The sequence below is a fragment of the Dipodomys spectabilis genome, unplaced genomic scaffold, assembly GCF_019054845.1.
Source record: "Dipodomys spectabilis isolate Male_0828 unplaced genomic scaffold, ASM1905484v1 ptg000110l, whole genome shotgun sequence".
NCBI classification, from domain to species: domain Eukaryota; kingdom Metazoa; phylum Chordata; class Mammalia; order Rodentia; family Heteromyidae; genus Dipodomys; species Dipodomys spectabilis.
The window spans coordinates 3746839-3768196 of NW_024870787.1; the positions used below are offsets into that span (position 1 = coordinate 3746839).

General features: G+C 34.6%; 1 pseudogene; it reads right to left on the reverse strand.

Moving 5' to 3' along the window:
- Nucleotides 1–20991: 20991 nt before the first annotated feature.
- Nucleotides 20992–21091, reverse strand: LOC122114790 (annotated as a pseudogene).
- Between the last annotated feature and the right edge of the window lie 267 nt (nucleotides 21092–21358).

The window sequence follows — 21358 nt, forward strand, 5'->3', positions numbered from 1 at the left end:
ATACATTTTAGTGCTTCGGAAGTAAATTGTACAATAATAGGTTTTCCTAGCCTAATTTTAACAAACTTGCATTTCTTCAAATAGAAATGCTGTAAATTTTAGAACAGACATTAAAGTAGATATAAAATTCTGTTACAGGAATTTGTCCAGCATACGTCCTCTATAGTGTGTCTTTTCAAAATTTGTTTTTGGGGATTATTTCCAAGGTCTCACACATACTATTCAAGTGCATTGTCAATGAACTACATTCCCTGTCCAAACAAGTTTTTTACTTCTCTTTAATACATACATAGAAGTGTAATGGCTGGATCATCTACAATTCTCTTTGACATTTGGAAGACTTGAATCTTGCTTGCTAAAATGATCGCAGTATTATACAAATCATTCTCCTATGTAGAGGTTATCAATTTCTCCACAAATGCATTACTATATTTTGTGTCATCTTTTTATATTAGGGTCATAGTAGTGAGTTTTCTTTTTGAGGAGCTTATTTCATATGCTCCTCCTATTGAATGTTAATTTATATATGTTCTTTAAAGAATTATCCTATTCAGGAAAAATTTACATAGAATTAGAAGATATAAAAATACTTAAGATTCAGACTCATTGTAGCATTAACAATGTAGCATTAACAAATATGTTCCCTGTATCTGTTCGATATGTTTTAATTGGATATGTTTTAACTTTGGTTATAGTGTCCTTTGAATTATGAAAGGCTATCACTTGATATAATCCAGTTTATTCTTGCTTTTCTTTAGCCACTAATGCTTTCCAAGTCAAATTTTTAGAAACCTTTACTGATGCAATGTCATGAATTTTTACATTTATGTTTTATAGGTTTTCACATCTCACATTTAGTTTGATAATCATTTTTTTGTTTTAAATTTTTAGTATAACGATGGATGTAAGACAGGTGCCTGAGGCTAATAACTGTAATCCTAGCTACTGAGGAGTCTGAGATCTGAGGATCACAGTTTAAAGCCATCCCGGGCAGAAACGTCCATGAGAATCTTATATCCAATAAGCTACTAGAAAACCAGATCTGGTGCTGTGGCTCAAGCGGTAAGGCACTTGCATTGAGGTGAAGAGCACACGGACAGCACCTAAGCCCAGAGTTCAAGCCCCATGAATGACAAAAAAACAAAACAAAACAAAAAAGGATTGAGGTAGTAGTCTAAGATCATTCTTTAAATCTTGAGAGACAATAGTGCAAATACACCAATTTTATATTCTATTTTTATTTCATAACGTCATAGGAGAGATTCCAAAATCTATGACCATAAAACTAAGAATTTTTTTGACAAATCTGTTACATTCTTCTATGTGTCTGCTCTTATAGTAGAACTATTTTGTCTTCACTACTAAACATGGTAATAAGATTCAAAGCTAGTATGAAGGTTCAAGCTACACCATTTTACAAGATTGTTCTGATTGACCTTTGTTCCTTGAATTTACATACCAGTTTATTGAGCAGGTAGACCAATATTTTACAGAGATATCTAGATGTTTGATAGTCACTCATATTTTGTACCATGTACAAAACATGACCCCAGATATTATATATAGAAAAATGTCTTTAGAGAATATTTGAAACAACTAAAATTAATATAGGAATGAGTTAAGATTTAGATAATGCTGTAGCATAATAAATCTGAATGATAACAACTTGATCTGTACAACAGAGGAGAGTGACAGGGGAAGGAATGATGGACCATGTAGGAGCTTTATGTCATTGCTATTTTGTTTCAAAAAACAGAAAGAGTTCAGAGAAGAGAAGGAGAAAAATAAAGTGTCCTGAGTCAAGTTTCTTTTTAATCCATCTAATAGTTAGGACCAAAAGTCAGTGAAAATGGGAAAAAATAAAATAGTAAATGAAGCATTGTATATACCTGTTTCAATTTTAAGAATTTGTAATAGGAATATGATAATTAATTCCCAAAGAAATAAGAGAAAGAAGAGTTAAACTCTAAAGGGAAAAGGAATGAAGAGAGAAAAGAAGCAAAGTAAAACCTTTACCAATAACAAACACAAGAGTTTGGAAGAGGAAAGGCAGTGGGAATATTCTAAGTAACAATAAAAATTGCTAGCGTGGATAGAATAAGGATCACATTTTATCATTTATAATTTTGAAAAAACATACTAAGAATGAAAGTTTCAAAGTCATGATGTAAAACACTATTTGGATTATAATTAGGAAGCATAGCTCAGTGGTAAAACATTGGCCTAACATGTGTGAAGCAATGGTGTGATCTCCCAAACATTACAAAGTACACACAAAGCACACACATGCAAAAAACCACATAAACACACACATATACACCACATACGCACATTTGGAATATTGATATAATTATATTAAACGGAGGAAACTATCACAAATAGTAAAAGTGTGTTAATATATGAAATCATGGTATTGCATGTACTATTTACAAATTTAGTAGAAATAAAATAGTCACAATATACTTGGATTTTAATAGATTAAGTAAACTGAAAGTTAATAGAAGACATGAGAATCTTTGCAAATAAGTAGAAATAATAAACAATTTGAAACATGTATCCTTTTGACAAAAAATTGATGTTACTGGTATTTTAACTCGATTTAGAATATGATAGCTAGGTGCTCTATATAACACTAGCAATAGCTATATCTCTAATCATTTCACTCTGAATAGTTTTATAATAAGGTTACAGCATTTCTCAGTATCTCCCGAATTAGAAATCCCATTTACACTTCCCACCATAACTAGAAAATGGATGCCACAAATCACCATGCCGAGCTCAAACTTTTTTTAATTGAAGTAAAAATATTTCCCAAAAGTGACCAAGTAATGAAGCCTTTCTTAATAAAGTATGTGCTTCTTGAAAATACAGTAAGTATTTGCTATCTGGACAAATATATTTGTAAGTGTAAGAAAATAAATTTATTTAAAATCATTAATCATATAAAAATTAAGAAAATTTTTAATAGTCACATATTAAATATTTTAAAAGCAAAATATGTGTCTAAATATTTACATGTGTAAATATCATGCAAAAATAAATTAACTAATCCTCTGAAAAAAAGAATTATCCTAAAGAAACAAAAGAAAACATTTAATCCCAAAATTTGAAATTTAGAAAATAAAATGAAGTGTACACTTAATTAAGTGTAAACCCTCTGTATATCAGTTTTAAAATAAAAATGCATTAACAAAGAAAGCAAAAGACCCATGGATCAATAGCAACAGCAAAAGCATTAGTAGTTCTTGTTTTGAGTGTACAAAAAAAAATCGATGGAACAGATAACAATGTTCCTTCCCTAAGAAATGTACTCATTACCTTACCTTATTTATGTAACTGTAACCCCTGTGTACATTACCATTAAATTGAAATTAAAAATAAACCAAATAATATACCAATTAAGAATTCTTAGGAGCCATTGGTTAAAAACTTGTAAAAAACTGCCCTAAGTACCCATGGAATATATTTTGATGATACTATTTAAATATTTCAACCTGAGCAGAGAAGCAAAAAGTTTAAATACTGCTACAAAGTAAAGTAATAAATCAGAATATATTACTATTAATAATAATCATAAAATTAATTTATAGTGGTAGTCAAATATGTAAGAAATGAGGCAATATGCCATACATTTGAACTTAATAAGTTAGAAAGAATTTTCTAGGTATTTTTAAATTATCATAAGTTTAATTGAAACACTATTCTGTCACATCATATGATAATCAGATGAAGCTGATATTATAGCAAAGAACAGATTGTACTAAGTTCTTGAATGTTCAAGTATATACTTACTTTGGTTGTGGGAAATTGTGGGTATTTCAACTTGGGTTATATTTTTCTTGCTAGGCTGGTGTCATATCAGTGGTTAATTTTAGGATAGGTGTTACTTTCCACAGGAACATGCACCTGATCTGTCCTTTTAGCCTTCCCATCATCAATGGCATCAGAGATGAACACCAGCTTGTCTAGCCTGCTACCTTGACTGGCCTGGGTCCGCAGTCCTTCCAATCTTAGTAACTAGATAGTGAAGGATGGTGGAAATGATCCAATGCACCCAGCTATAGAGTGAGAAGGAATTCCACTAACCTTTTGGCCTGGGTTCTGTTCTCAAGCCTCCTAAGTAGTTAAGAGTATCAATGGGAGCCCTGGTGCCAAGCAGTAACAGTATTTTTGAAGCAATTAGACATATGACTTAGGCTTGTGATTACCTCAGGAAATGAATAAAAGAGCAGTAAAGCATAGAGGACATTTAGAATTTTAACTAGGTACTCAGAGGCTCAATAAGCTTAGCTAGCTACTCGGGAGTATGAGATCTGATGATCACTGTACAAAGCCAGTCCAATCATGAAAATACAAGCAATTATCTTAAAAAAAAAAAAAACAGAAGTGGCTGAAGTGGAAGACCACTATCCTTGGGTACAGAAGCTTAGTAATAGTTCTTAGGCACTATCAAGCTTCAAGAATGATGAATGCATGCATGAGCACATCCACATGTGTGTTTGCATACTCGAATAGACATGAACACACACACACACACACACACATACACACACACACACACACACACACACATGAGTATTTCAATGTGAAGTTCTTCATTCTTCTATTTTGCTGTACTTTATTTTCCTGTATTAGTTTACAAATTAACAAAATCAGGACCTATTTACATAAAATTCATCATGTTTCTCTAAAATCTACTCTTTTTGGAAGACTGCTTTTATTTGACCCAAAAGTAAATTAATCAGGAATTCAATTCATCACTCTGAATCTATAGTATTAGATGATTGTTTAGGTTCCTCCTAGCAATATGATTTTCTGAAATCCTGCATCAAGCAATATATTTCTTTCACTAAAAGAGAAGCCTCTGTCAAACAATTAATAATAGGTTTTTCTCCTCCTGGCATGCATCTTTAGTTATATTATCTTCATATATTTCATGATCTGTCTGTGATGCCAAAGACTGCCGTGAAAGTAAAAACACCCTTCTCAGCGCTTAGCATTTGTATACCATTCATAGATATGAAGGTGTTTAAATGTTACTGAAATTGCTTTGGAATAAATAATGTTCACCCTGACTATCTTGAGAAAGAAGAATTGGTTTCTCAGCACTTTAGGTAAGAACTTGAAGGAAAGAAACAAAAGGAAAAGTGAGGAACAACTCAACACATACATTCAAATGAAACAAAACAAGACAAGAAAACACAAATTAATTCAGTACTCAAGAACCTGCAGCAAATGAAAGATTTAAAAAAAAAATCAGCTATGACAAGCTTATGAAAATCCTGACTTCATGGGAGTGCAATGTTGTGAGAACAGTGGCTAAAGCCCATACTAGACAGAAAGATCTGTACCTAATACCATGCACTTGTTATTCTAAATTCCAGGAAGAATAACTTAAAGTGGAATGAGGCCAAGATAATACACAAGTAGGAAGCCAGTTTCTATCTGAAAAAATAATCAGGATAATTTAGGGCTGGGCACAGGACAAAGTGGTAAGAACACCCAGTTAGTGGGCACAAGACACTGAATTCAAACTGTAATATTAGGTGTATTGAAGTTAAAAGCTATGATTATAAATAATTGGAATAATTGTAACACTTGAGTATTTGAGTGGAGAAAAATCCATGAGAGAGAGAGAATTAACCCACGTTCCAATGCTTTCTACTTTAGTGATAATGTTTATTGGTACTTCAGACAAAACACAGTTACATTGCAAATGAGCATGGATGTGCATTTGGGTGATGGAAATACTCTCCTTTCACAAGTATAAATTAAATAGATTATTTTGGGTAGATTATAGTTCTTGAACTAAGAGCCTGGGTGATGTCCGTGAGCTTCTTTTTTCAAGGCTACCACTCTATTACTTTGAGCCACAGTTCCAATTCTGATTTTCTGTTGGTTGTATGGAGATAAGAGTCTCATGGACATTCCTGCCCAGGATGGCTTTAAACCATGTTCATCAGATTTCAGCCTGCTGAGTAACCAGGATTCCAGGCATGAGCTGTCGATGTTTTTAATAATTTAGTAAATTGTATAGTTACAGAAGTTATAAATTATCATTGTAACATTTGTTATATATGTGTGTGTATATATCAATACATACGGATAGAAATATTTTAACATATTATTGTATCTAGAGTAGATATATGAAATCATCCTTCATTATAAAATGAAATGGCAACAAAAGTTAATAGGAGCAAAACAAAGGGAATTGTTACACGTTTCTTTTTATTGAATGAAATATGAATCAGTTTGGGCAAACCATCTCTACTTTAACAAAATGGATAATTGCTATTAATTCCGATCCATCTATTTTCCCATATTGTGCATCCTCACACATGAGTGTCAAAATCACTTTTTGCCTTTGTATTTAACTCACCTGTTATAATTTAGGCGATAGATGAAGTAATCAAATAAAGATTAAAATAATAATAAGCGAGGTTGTGAGTTAGAGTTGAAAAAGATTTTAAATATGATTATAGCTAATTAAAATGCATATTTCTTATTTTACTCTGTTGTTATGTTTCTCATTCTCACATTAGGAAATTACATAGAAGGTTCTCACTAAATTATATGTACAATTATTAAAAATGTATTGAAAGAATATGTGCACAGTGTGGTTTTAGCTTATTGAGACCTGTATGGGGTCTTGCAATACGTTGTAATGAAGATGAAGGGAGGGATGTGCTTATTCTTTAAAACTGGCTAGAGGATTGCTCCCAGAAAGATAGTGATGAATTCTTCTAAAAGGTTATAGCAAAATCACTTTCACAATCATGTTCATTACTGCCCTATTCACCATAACCAAGTTATGGAAACAGCCAAGATGTCCTTTGGCAGAGGGAGGGTTGGAGAATGTGTGTCATATATACAGAATTAGATTGCCCCTATCCATTATGAGGACTGTTAAATTATTTGCAAAGAAATGGATAGATCTAAAAATATGTTAATTAAACGAAGTCAGAGCCAGACACACAAAGGACCCATGTTCTATCTCATATTTGGAAGCTAGAACTTTATACAAGTTTACACAAGAATAGTAACCAAATCATGCTATTTGCACAGGAACATTTAAATGGTGTATTTTCTTATAAAATTGAACTTTGAATCCAACAAAATGAATACCGGGCAACTATCACTTGGAAGATATGAGGGCAAGTCAAAGGGAAGGAATAAAGAGAGTTATGGAGTAAGAGTGAAGACATTATATTTAATGCAAATAATATGAAACTAGAAAAAATTAAAGTGTGGTGAGGTTTGGAAGGGCAGGGAAAAGTTATATAAAGATCCATTATACTTAAAAAAGTCATTTATTGAATGGAAATTCCCATGTACAACTTGTTAAGATAAGAAAAATATGATTAAAAACAATGGAGACATTTGATCTTAAACCATGAGTTAATATAATAGTTTCCTCCTCAGAAATTTTCTTTGCACTTATGTTCCTCATAGTGACAGAAAAGTGATCAATGCAATGAATATTAATACATCACATTACACATATAAAATCAACGTAAAAATGTTAGAATTCATCACATCATAAAATAACAGGTAGAATGTACCAAATGCTAATTGATTGTTTTTCCAAGTACTTTACCAATTGTATCTAATTTAATCCTCACAATAATTGCATAAAGTGGAGCCACTTACATTTTTAATTCTCAGATGATAATATTGAAGTCTTTAGAGTTGTAATTACTATTACAACATTGCACACATTGTAAGTGTTAGCCTGAGTTTCATCTCCTACTGTATCAATAAACCACATTCTATTTTATGACTAAAATACCAGCACTTAGTCTACAAATAATAGGAAAATTTCCCATAATTATTGTGTACACTCATAATATTTCTCTTTAACATTGTTAGAAAATAGGGAACTGTAATATGAAAACTCAAAGTTCATAATCAATGCATACCTCCCTGGTGAAAGGAACTGCTAAAGTATAAGATTATTGATTTCTAGCTCAAAATAATAGAAATCATATTTTATCCATTCACTCAACCCTGCACTGCCTGGATCCTATCTCTGTTTAACACAGTTTTACTGAAAGAATGACCTCCCCATTCCTGATGGAAACAGACTGCCTGTCTTATGGACCAATCATTTCCACATTTTAGCTCAACTAAATTGTTTATCATTCGAAGTATTTTGATTGCTTTTTATACCCAATATTTTAAGAGAAAGGTACTATTTAAAATGCCATTAAAGCAAGACTGATATAAAAATCAACTTTGACCCTACATAAATATATTACCTTTCCTATACCCAACAATGCACTCTGACTTATCATTAATGTTAGGAACGAGAGGATAAAAAAATCATAGACACCAAGACCTAAGCATGAATTAAAGACTTTCCAACTTCTGAATACAATTGGCTTAAAAAGACGTGAAGGGCTGGGAAGGTGGCTTAGTGGTAGAGCACTTGCCTTGCATGCATGAGGCCCTGGGTTCGATTCCTTAGCACCACACAAGCAAAAAGAAACAAGCCGAAAGTGACGCTGTGGCTCAAGTGGTCGAGCGCTAGCCTTGAGCTGAAGAGCTGAGGGAAGAGTTCAAGCCCCACTACCAGACTCCCTCCCCCCAAACAAAAGACATCAATAATACCACATTTTTTCAAAATTTCTTATGATACTCAAGATTCAATTATAAACTATTAACACTTGAAAATAACTCATTTTCTTGGGAGTAGAACACAAAACACAAGATTAATCCAAATCATTTTAAAAGACCTTTATTCATAATAAAAATTCACTCTTATAACTACAAAGATTCAAAAAATAACAAGCACAGTGACACAAAAATTAATTTAACTGCATCATATACATTCAAAGGACTTTGCTAACAGAAAACAAAATTATACAAATAAGCATGTTACCCAATTCACTTACATTCTTTTATTCTATTTCTTTTAGTTTCGAAAAAGCTGACTTTTCATAAAATGATGCAAAAAAAAAAGCCTATATGCCCACTTACATTTTCAGATCTGAACAATATTTGTTTCAGAAATGTCTTTAGCTGTATAGTCAATGAACTAAAATAATACTAGTATTTAAAGGGTTTTCAGAAATTACAAGACTCGCTCTGGGATGTTAAATTGGAAAAGATATTCAAAAAGCCTTATTTGTTAAAGTTGTGATAGTTACTCCCACAAAAAAAACTATTAATGAAGAAACCTTTGTATGTACAAAACAACTACAAATGAATGCACAATCTGGAGGTGAAACACGCTTTTTGTTTGTTTTTTTTTGAAATATATATCTAACAAGCATAGCCACAATACTGATTTTCAGTCAATCTGATGGGATATTCAAACCTAAAAAATATGGGGTTTATTATCTTAGTGTGAATAGATACGATCTTACAAAGAATGGTTTTTTCAACAGAAATCCGGAAAGAGTTTATCCACCTTGAGTTTCACAGGAATAACCAGAGAGTAATAACTGTTTGGTCAAGTCGGTCAAAATCACTCCATGAGTATATCTTAAAAGTATAACCAATTTAAGAGGTCAAATACATATTTTGTACTGACACTCATCTTATAGCAATAACTTACTACCTAATTATATGTGTATCTTTTTACTTAACATATACTAAGAGCTGAAAATGATCTCTTATATCTAACTTAATTTTGTAAATGTTTTAATTATGATGATGTTACAAATAAAATGTACAGAAGGGTGATTCCACTGAAATGACAGGACAGAACACTGATAAATAAAAAAAAAACATTGCAACACAGCTCTTTTCAGCCTCTCCCTGTTCATATTGGCAACCAACATTGCAACAACACACACACATATAAACACACATGTGTGCACATTTACACACACATATACACACATGCCAAAATCAGGGTTTATTGTACAAAAAAGTTCAAATAAAATATTAGTGATTAGGACAAATGATAATTTGCCTTATTACAAAATAATACATAATCCAGTCACCATGGTTGTTACATTTTACCTGCCACTCCACATGTGACCACTTAATTTATTTTTGGTAATTAATTAACTAATTCATTCCTTCATTAGTTTAGTAATAATAATAGAGATAGAACTCAGGGCCTGACTCTGTACCAGAATTTTTTTTTGTTTTAGTTTTCTCAAGGCTAGCATCTTACTGCTTGTACCACAGCTCCATTTCTAGCTTTTGCTGGTTACTTTCAAACCAGAATCTAATGGACTTTTTTTTCTTGGTCTGGTTTCAAACCATAATCATCAGATTTCATCTTTCTGATTAGCTAGGATTAAAGACCTGAGCCACCGGTGTGGCTCCTACTTTTTCCTATACTTATCTAATGTACATACTTAGATATTAATTTAAAACTGAGAGTATAGTAGCAAGATGTACAGTGATTATATTGTCCTGCCAGAAATTTGTTAGTAATGTAAATTTCTTCTTAAGACCATACACAAAAAATACTTAAGAAGAAATCTGATGAAGTGTGTGTGTATGTGTGCATGTGTGTGTGTGTGTGTGTGTGTGTGTGTGTGTGTGTGTGTGCTGTTGCAATATGTTCCACATATAAGCACTGTACAGGTGTGTCCAGCCATTCACAGTAGTTGCGTGCATATCTGCCTTGAGCTACCAACTCATGGACAATGTCTAAGTGTGCACTATAGGCTTCCCGATGAAGAGGTGTATACTCATCCTCATCCCTAGTATTCATATGGGTGGCCTTTTCGGAAAGTGGTCTCTGCACTGTAGTAAGCTGCAAGAAAAGCACTCTACCACTGAGCCACCTTCCCAGGCCAAGGATTAAGATTCTTGTCTGTAATTTGGTCAAAGGTATGTCTCTTTATGTAGGCTATTTACCAATTTCAAGTAAATACATAAACTCTATTTCCATCTCTTTTATCAAATAAAAAAATAAAATTGTTTGCTTTGTAAATTGATCAGAAACATGGATTTTGTGGCTAGCTGTCATTGCACATCTGTATCTCTCTTCCTCTCTCTCTTTCATGATTCTCAGAGACAATATGGTTGCTCCATAATTATCCTAATCTATTTCGCTTTCATTTTTTTGGTTGCATCATTTCACTTTCTGCTCTGCCATTTCCCAAACCAGAACCACATAAACAAAACCATCCAGAAGTGGTGCTGTGCCTCAAGTCGTAGAGCACTTGCCTTGATTTGAAGAGCTCACGGACGGTGCCAGAGCCCAGAGTTCAGGCCCCACATAAAAAAAAAGAATCTAAATCCTTGATAAATCTAGGAACAGATCTGACTGAAATCAGTTGAATCACACTTTTCCTGCACAATGAAGGAATAGGTCTAGGCTAGGAAAGCAGCTAGAGAAGCCAGGCTGATTGTATCTGTGACAAAAATTGGTGGAAAATGGTATCGAGGATTACTTACTCGTGATCCACTTGCACTGGAAGCATGATGCTGAATTGTTGATTGGTGATTCTGAACTATTGCTTTGATCATTATATTCTCCAAGAGGAAAAAATGAAACAATTAATATCAAAGGACTACTAACACATTTTGACTTGTCATTAAGCATCTTCAATCATCAAAATCAACAGAAGACAATAGACAGGCTTACTTTTTTAGATGAAAACAAGTATCTTTAAAAAAACAAGGAATTGGAAGATGGCGGAGGAGAAGATAGACGCTAAACAACCTCTCGAATAGAAAGCAGTTTTATAGTTCCAGTGAACAGTCCTAAGCCAGAGAATTACACCAAGGATGCCTTCACAGGACAGAGAGTTAGGCCAGAGAGGGAAAATGCAGGCAAGGAGAAAGCTCTGACCACTTGCCAGCAGCCACCTCCGCGGAAGCACCAGTGGCGGCGGCGGCCTCAGTTGCCATACCTGAATCACAGAGAGTCTGGGATGAAGGAGCCAGATGCGGCGGGCAAGCGGACTCTACTCAACACCAGCAAGAATCGACAAGGAGCAGACATCTTCATCCTGCAGTTTGCAGGCAAGAGACGACCTAGGAACCAAGACTCAGCATGAGTAGAAGCCTAACATCCTCACTCTCCAACTCAGGCCTTCGAAGAAATCTAGAGTCATTTAGCAGGTCACAAGAACCTAAATGACCTGCCAGACAGCTCCACCCAGGGAAAAGCACCCAGGTCGGCACCAGCCGCAGGAGTGGCTTTCTTCACTGGGTAATCAGAGCCAGAGTGTGCCCCTCCCTTTAGCAGCTTTGATAATCAATTGAAATTCAGTAAACAGAAACACTGAAAATGGCTCCAGCCTGAGTTCTGTGAGTTTCTCACAAACGAGCACCCGGGAAAAGCTACTGTTTGCTGAAAGGCCTCAACTCTACCCAGAACCTAGCCTCATCACAGCATCTCCAAACTTGAGGAAAAAGCCATATCCCTCTTTTTTGATACTCAAAGCAGATCTGCCTCCCATTGAACTTACGTGGGAAGAGGATCGCAAAACCCTGGGTAAAGCAGAGCATTTTTCTGCATGTTCAAACAAACTGACTTAAGAAACCAACCAAGCCACAGGAACACAAGCCGACCAGAGACTCCAACAAGAGGCTGGTTAAGGTCACAAGGGAGATACAGGATTTTCCCCACCCATCCCCAAAAAATCAAAGAACTTTTTTTTTGTACCTTTATAAAAAAATTTTTTTTTCTAAAATTTTTTTTAATCTTTAATTTTTACCTTTTTTGAAAAAAAAACAATTGTTTTCTAGTAACTTTTTTTTCCTCTTAGAATTTTATTTTAGGAGTAAATATGTGTGTGCGTTTTTCTTTCTTTTTTTTTCTGTTTTTTGTTTACCTCTACTGAACTTCTGATGTTTTTTTCTTTCTTTCTTATCCTTTTCAACTTTTCTTCTCTTTCGTTCTTCTTTATGTGACTTAATTGTTGTTCTGTTCATACTCAGATAAACCCGTAGTAGATTATTAGACCTTATCCCCCATTGTGTACACACTTAATCCACAAATGTATTACTCAATTCAAAACCTCTTAGACTTACATTCCTTAATAGCAGTACTACCACTTTATACCTATATATTATTTTAAGTATTTTTATTTTTAAGTTTTTCACATCTCCTTTATATCCCTCCCCTTCTCTCACTGTATTCACATTCTTCTCTGAATAGTTTGTCTTCGAAACTGCATAATATTTTTAATTTTTACTTTTCTATTTTTTCTGGTATTTTTTGTTCCCTTTCTCTGTCTTCTTTTTTTCTCTCTCTCTGCTTTCATCCTATCCAAACTATTTCCTGTTTTGAGATTAAGACTTAGTTAACTCTCCCTGTGCTTTCCCACATCACTCTATTCCTATTTTTTACCTACATCTTTCCTAAACCTAATAATTTCTGCTTTACCAAATTCTTTGTGGTTCTTAGCGTATTAATATATAGTTGTTTGATGTTGAATAGATGTATCTGTTGAACTAGGTTGTATCTGCAGACTATTGACTGTGCAAATACAGACGTTGGTTGATGCTTGCCTTAAGAAAGTGTTCTAGCAGGAAACTGGTGTTATTTTCATCGCAAATAGGCAGAGTAACCCGGAAAAACACAAGAAAAATGGCAAATTCGGGTATCTCAACTACCACTCATGATAATCAGGGACAGAACAGGTAATGAATAATCCAGAAGAGAGTTCCCAAATAGCTCTACAAACACTGCTGGCAAACATGATAAATGGAAAGATTGAAAACATGCAAAGGACTCTGTATGAGTTTGATAGGGAGGGACAGGAGGCAAAAAATGTCAATGGAGACAAACAAAAGGTCAGTGCAACAAAAGATTGACAACCCACAAAGGACTCTGTATGAGCGTGATAGGGAGAGAGGAAAGGCAATCCAAAGTTTTATACAGGAAAATCATGAGCGTGAGGAAGTTACTCGAAAACTGATACAGGATTTGCGTGAGCAGCTTGAGAATACTCAAAGAGAAAGGCAGAAATGGCCTGAACAGGCTGAGAACACTCAAAGAAAACTACAGGAATGGCATGAATGGGAGGAAGCTAACCAAAGAGTAATACAGGAATTGAGAGAACAGGATGAGAATACACAAAGATCACTAAAGGCATTCATGGGATCCATTAACAAAGAACTGAGGGAAGTCAGGGAGACCACAAAGGGAATGCTGAATTGAACCCAACAGAGGAATGAGAGTCCAAGGAAATGATAACGAATCAACAAAGGGATTTGTGAATAAACACTGAACACCAAATTAAGGAAGTAAAGAAGTTCATACAATATCTAAAACAAAGCTTCAACAAAGGATTTGAAGCCAAAAAGCTGACCAATTAGAAGGAAAAGAAATAAAAAACAAAGTAGGAAGTCTTGACAGCAGGTTAAACCATGCAGAAGGTTGAATCTTGGGGATTGAAGACAGCCTGGATATTATAGAGAAAGAGAATACAACCATCCAAGACAAGTCCAAGAAATATGATAGATCTATCCAACACCTGGAAGACACCATCAGAAGGCCTAATCTAAGGATAATGGGTGTAGAGGAGCACCTAGAAACGGAAGTTAATGGTTGGGAAATTTGTGTAACAGGGTCCTAGCAGAGAACTTCCCAAACATGCAAAAAAATAGGCCTATTCAGATACAAGAAGCTTTTAGAACTCCAAATAGACCAGATCAGAATAGGACATCCCACTGTCACATTATAATCCACACAGGATCAATTCAAACGAAGGAAAAGTTCCTTAACGATGTCAAGGAGAAACGATTAATCACCTATAAAGGGAAACCAAGTAGAATCACCTCAGATTTCTCAGTAGAGACAATCAAAGCAAGAAGAGCCTGGAATGATATATGCCATGCCCTAAAAACAAACAACTATCAACCAAGAATACTGTACCCAGCTAAGGCCAAATAAAAATCTCCCATAGCAAAGAATAATTGAAACAATACATCTCCACCAAGCCAGTCCTACAAAAGATTCTTAAAGATGTCCTACACATAGAAAACCAAAAAGACCAAAATAAGGGCCAATAAAGAGCACCCAAACTGAGAATCCAAGAACCATAGGAAGAATCCAGTTTTCGCATCCTGCAAGAAGGTGGAAAACATGGCAGGAACTCCCAAATACCTCTCAGTCCTTTCTCTCAACATTAATGGACTTAACTCTCCAATTAAGGGACATAGACTGTCTCGTTGGATTAAAAAACAAGATCCTTCTATGACTGCCTTCAGGAGTCACGTCTTGCCCGTAAAAACAAACACATTTTCAATGTTAAAGGCTGGAACAAAATCTACCAAGCAAACGACCCCCATAAATAGGCAGGAGTTGCAATCCTAATATCAGATAAAATAGACTTCAAATTAAAATTTGTGAGAAGAGATAAAGAATGTCGCTACATACTAATTAATGGATTTTTTTCCTTCAGGAGGATATTACAATTCTAAGTATCTATTCGCCAAACAGCGGAGCACCCAAATTTATCCAAGAAACACTACTTTCCCTCAAATCCCACATAGATCCAAAGACATTAATTGTTGGGGATTTTAACACACCACTCTCCCCAATAGATAGATCAACTCGGCAAAAACTCAACAAAGAAACCACAGATCTAAATAACTGCATAGATCAACTAGATTTAACAGACATCTACCGAATATTTCACTCAGCATCATAAGAACACACGTTTTTCTCAGCAGCAAATGGAACATTTTCTAAAATAGACCACATTTTAGGCCACAAAGCAAACTTGTCCAAATTCAGAAACATTGATGTTATACCTTGCATTCTCTCTGACCACAAGGGAATAAAATTAGAACTCAACACCAAAAGCCAACAAAGAAAGTCTGGTCACACATGGAGGCTGAACAACACACTGCTGAATCACGAGTGGGTCAAGGAAGAGATTAGAAAAGAAATTCAAATGTTCATGCTATTCAACAAAAATGAGCACACATAGTACCAGGTCCTCTGGGACACAGCTAAGGCAGTACTCAGAGGCAAGTTTATAGCTCTGAGTTCCTACATCAACAAATTGGAGAGATCTGAAAACAACAATTTAATGAGACATCGGAACCTCCTTGAAAAAGAGCAGCAAGATAAACCCCAATCCAGTAGACAGAAAGAAATAATTAAAATTAAATCAGAATTAAATGAATTAGAATCCAAAAAAACTATAGAAAGAATCAACAAAACTAAGAGTTGGTTCTTTGAAAAATTTAACAAAATTGACAGACTTTTATCAAACCTTATCAGTATAAGAAGACAACAGACCCAAATAAATAAACTCAGAGATTAGAATGGAAACATCAGCACAAAAAAAACCAAGATTCAGAAAATTATGAGGGAATACTTCTCAAATCTTTATGATAGTAAGTTTGGGAACTTGGCATTAATGGACCTTTTCCTAGCAAATATTGACATGCCAAAACTAAACCAAGATGAGTTAAACCATCTTAACAGGCTCCTATCAAGCATTGAAATAGAAACAGCAATAAGAGACCTCCCAGGTAAAAAAAAGTCCAGGACCAGATGGTTTTACAGAGGAATTCTACAAGTCCTTCAAAGCAGAGCTCACACCAATACTCCTCCAATTCTTCAATAAAATTGAAAGAGAAAGTTGACTACCGAACACATTCTATGAAGCCATCATAACCCTCATCCCCAAACCAGGCAAGGACTCATCAAAGAAAGAGTACTATACACCCATATCCTTGATGAACATTGTTGCAAAACTTCTCAACAAAATTTTGGCCAATTGACTTCAACAATCCATGCAAAAAATCATACACATGTTCAGACAGGATTCATTTCAGGGATGCAAAGCTGGTTCAATATATGCAAATCAATTAATATTATTCATCACATCAACAGGAGCAAAGATAAGAACCACATGGTTATCTCAATAGATTCAAAAAAAGCATCGACAAGACCCCACATCCCTTTAAGATGAAGGTTTTGGAAAAATTGGGAATCCATGGAACATTCCTCAATACAATAAAGGCTGTATATGACAAAGCTACAGCCAGCATAATCCTTAATGGTGAAAAACTGAAGCCATTTCCTCGTAACTCAGGAACAAGACAAGGATGTCCACTCTCTCTACTTCTCTTCAACCTATTATTAGAATGCCTAGCTACAGCAATAAGGAAAGATGCAGACATAAAGGGGATCCAAATAGGGAAAGAAGAAATAAACCTCTCCTTCTTTGCAGATGATATGATCTTGTATTTAAAGAATCCCACAGACTCCATTCCCAATTTACTCAACCTGATTCAAAACTTTGGCAAAGTAGCAGGATATAAAATTCACCCCAAGAAAAAATGGCTTTTCTGTATGCCAACAATGAGAAAAGTGTGGCTGAAATTACGAAAGCAACTCCATTTGTAATAGCCCCAGAAAAAATAAAACACCTAGGAATTAACTTAACCAAAGAAGTGAAGGACCTCTATGATGAAAACTTTAAAAACTTGAAAAAGGAAATCAAAACAGAACTTAGAAAATGGCAAAAACTCCCATGCTCTTGGATTGGAAAGATTAACATCATGAAAATGGCAATAATTCCCAAGGCTATCTACAAATTCAATGCGATATTATCAAAATTCCAACCTCATTCTACAAGGAAATAGAAGAGACAATCCAAAAATCCATATGGAACAATAAAAGACCCCGAATAGCAAAAACGCTCCTCAACGGAAAGAACACTGCTGGAGGAATATCAGTACTAAATTTCAAACTCTACTATAAAGCCATAGTAATAAAAACAGTTTAGTACTGGCACAAGAACAGACCTCAGGACAAATGGAATAGAATTGAAATCCCAGAAATGAACCTACAGGCCTATAGCCATCTAATCTTTCAAAAGGGAGCTAAAAAATTAGAATGGATGAAAGACAGCCTCTTCACTAAATGGTGCTTGCAAAATTGGTTAAATACTTGTAGAAAACTAAAGCTAGATCCTTATCTATCACCCTGCACCAGAATCAACTCCAAATGGATCAAAACCTCGGAGTCAAAGCAGACACTCTGAAAACATTACAGGATGGAATACGAGAAACCCTAGGTCTCTTTGGCGCAGGCCAACATTTTCTTAATAGAGACCCAGAAACACAAGAAATCAAAGAAAGATTGAAAAAATGGGATTGCATGAAGTTGCAGAGCTTCTGCATGGCAGAAGACATAGCTAGGAAGATCAATAGAAAGCCTACGGATTGGGAGAAGATCTTCACTAGCTATACAACGGAAAAGGGTCTCCTATCTAAAATATACTTGGAACTCAAAAAATTAAATCCCTCAACAACAAATCCTCAAAGAAACAACTGCCCTATAAATAAGTGGGCTAAAGACTTAAAGAGAAACTTCTCTGAAGAAGAAAGATGGATAGCCAATAGACACATGAAGAAATGCTCAACCTCCTTAGCCATAAAAGAAATGCAAATCAAAACAACATTGAGATACCACCTCACCCCAGTTAGAATGGCAAAAATCAAGAACTCTAATAACAACAGATGCTGGAGGGGGTGTGGACAGTAGGGAACCATACTTCATTGTTTGTGGGAGTTTAAACTTGTTCAACCACTTTCGAAAGAAGTATGGAGGTTCCTCAAAAGACTCCACATAGAGCTCCCCTACGACCCAGCAATCCCACTTTTGGGCATTTACCCAAATGTTTACAAACAAGACCACTGCCAGTACAACTATGTTTATTGCAGCATTATTTACCATAGCTGAGATATGGAACCAACCTAGATGCCCCTCAGTAGATGAATGGATCAAGAAAATGTGGTAATTATACACAATGGAATTCTATGCCTCCATCAGAAAGAATGACATTACCTCATTTGTTAAGAACTGGAAAGACTTGGAAAAGATTATATTAAGTGAAGTAATCCAAGCCCAAAGAAACATAGTTTCCCATGGTCCATGGTTTCCCTTATTTGCAATATCTAGTGTATGTAGAGTCAAGCAGAAAAGGTCAGATCAGGTGAAGTTAGGAAAATGAACCCTAAGATATGTATTTAAATTTTTTTCTTTCATGCATTTTTTCTAATGTATTTATAAGATTATTTCTTTGTTGCTTTGTATGTCCCTCCCCCATAGTATAACCCCTGCTTTCACTGTTTTTGATGTCGGTATAATTTGTGTAGGGGGAGGGGAAAAACTAGTCGTTTAAATAAGGATACAAGTGGACCCGTTGCCACAATGATAAGTACATGTTGTCACGTTGAAAATGAACTTTACAGCTTTGGTGGGGGAGGAAGATTCGGTGGGGGGAATAGGGGAAGCTGGGAAGGGATGGGAAAGGTAAACAAAGGAGGAGGCTACAATGATAAGAAATGTACTCACTATATTGCCCATGTAATTGTAACCCCTCAGTACAGTATTTTCACAATAAAAAACAACAAAAAAAATTAAGGTATTTAAGTAGTCATGCAAAGGACTTCTATTTTACTACTGCATTATACATTTTTTTCCAATGTTGTGTACCAATAAATAATGGATGTATTAGAAAGCTCTTAATGCTCATATAGTGAATAGTAACTTCTCTTACACTATATCATTGTATTTCTCAAATCATTTACGTAGAAGGCATTGTTTCCTATTTTCTTATTCCTAGAATAAGCTTCACATGAAGACACCACTGGTCCTAATTTTCAGTCTATGCATTTGAATACAAAGGAAAGTCTTTCCTCTACTCTCTATCAATTACCTACTCTCCAGTTAGAATAATTTAAAATAGTAAAAATGAAAAACGAGAAAATAAATCATGGTGAAAAAACATGCAGGAAATTCACCAGATTTTTCTGACCAATTCAACCAATGTGAACTATTGGGGAAATACATGGACACCTCATTCCACTGGTACTCAAAGTCTCTGGTTAGGCAATTCTGATGAAGACAATCAACTAGATGAAAACATGAGGAATGGTATCAATTGCAAGAAAATAATGGAGAAGAATGCAAGCAAATTTCTTCTTTGGGCTTATTGCAGTGTGGAGACTACTTTTCAAAAAGCCACGCATATGAATACCAGGGATGAGGATAAGTATACTCTTCTTCATCGGGAAGCCTAGAGTGGACATGTAAACATTGTCCATGAGTTGGGAGCTCAAGGCAGATATTCAAGCAATAACTGTGAATGGCTTGGCACCCCTGCATAGTACTTATATGTGGATTAATACCAGAATGTATTCTTCCTTACTTCATCATGACGCAGATCCCCAAACTAAAGGCCTCTTGACCACCTTGCATCTTGCTGCTGGGAACAGAAATAGCAAAGGTATGCTGTATCTCCTTCTGTTGAACCGTTTTTTCAAACCGGGTCTGAAGAATAACTTGGAAGAAACTGCATTTGATATTGCCAAAAGGGTAAGTATGTATCACTACCTCTTTGAAGTTGTGGAAGGCTGTACAAATTATTCTCCTACGTAGTAATGGTTTGGTTAAGTTTCTTAAATTTCAAAAATGCCATTCCATCCTTTGTGTCCCTACAAATATTTTCATAATAAAAAGCAACAGCAATATCTTAATTTAAAAATTCATGGATTCCATGGTATTCTTCCACGTGAATTGCCTCACTTTGATGTCAAAATGTATTCAAGAGTTGTTTGTATGCATCTATAATGATTTCTGCAGAGTTTGTGTTTTTTTTTTTAATTTTAACTTATCTGTTGAAATGAATAGTATAGAAACTAAAGTTATTCCTGGTGCTTGTCTGAAAAAAAGTATATCTAGGTTTGTATAAAGTCCATAATCTATTTCATTATCTTCTAGATATAATACTTTGAGGTCTACATTTTTTTTATAATATATAGGTTCATTAGTAAATGTGTCCTTTCAGATTACATTCCATAGAGAAAAAGTTAAGATTCCTTCTTTCCTAGGCCCTTATAGTATTTTATTTCTTTGGAATAAGATGACAATGTTATCTAATTTCAAGTTTTGTAAAGGATATGCTATGTAAGGGCCTTTCTAAAGTGAAGATTTAATACACTGATGTCAAACTAACCTTTAATTCTATGAATTACATGTATTGTTACACTTGTATTTTTGTAATCAACTTTTTAATAACTGTTTTTCATTTCTTGCATTTGAAAAATGAAAAATATTTCACGAATTTTTGTATCATCCTTCTGAAAGTGCCATGTTAATCTCTGTATTGTTGTCATTTGGGTAGACCTGCTGCTGAAGCATGTAGTATCCTCTAAATTTAAGTACTTAATGATGCAATCTTTATACAGGCATATATCCTTGGTTGCCTATTTGTAACAAATTTATTGTTCATAAAATGCTATTGATCTTATTTCTCTAAATTTCTGTGTATAGTGGCAAAAACTTACATTGTTTGGTTGATTGCTCACATTTGCAATTTTTGTCAATGACTATTTTGTCGTTTTCATTTTTAATTTGATCATATTTTGAAGCCTTTATAGCTAAGTCCAAAGGTGATGGCTTTTCAAG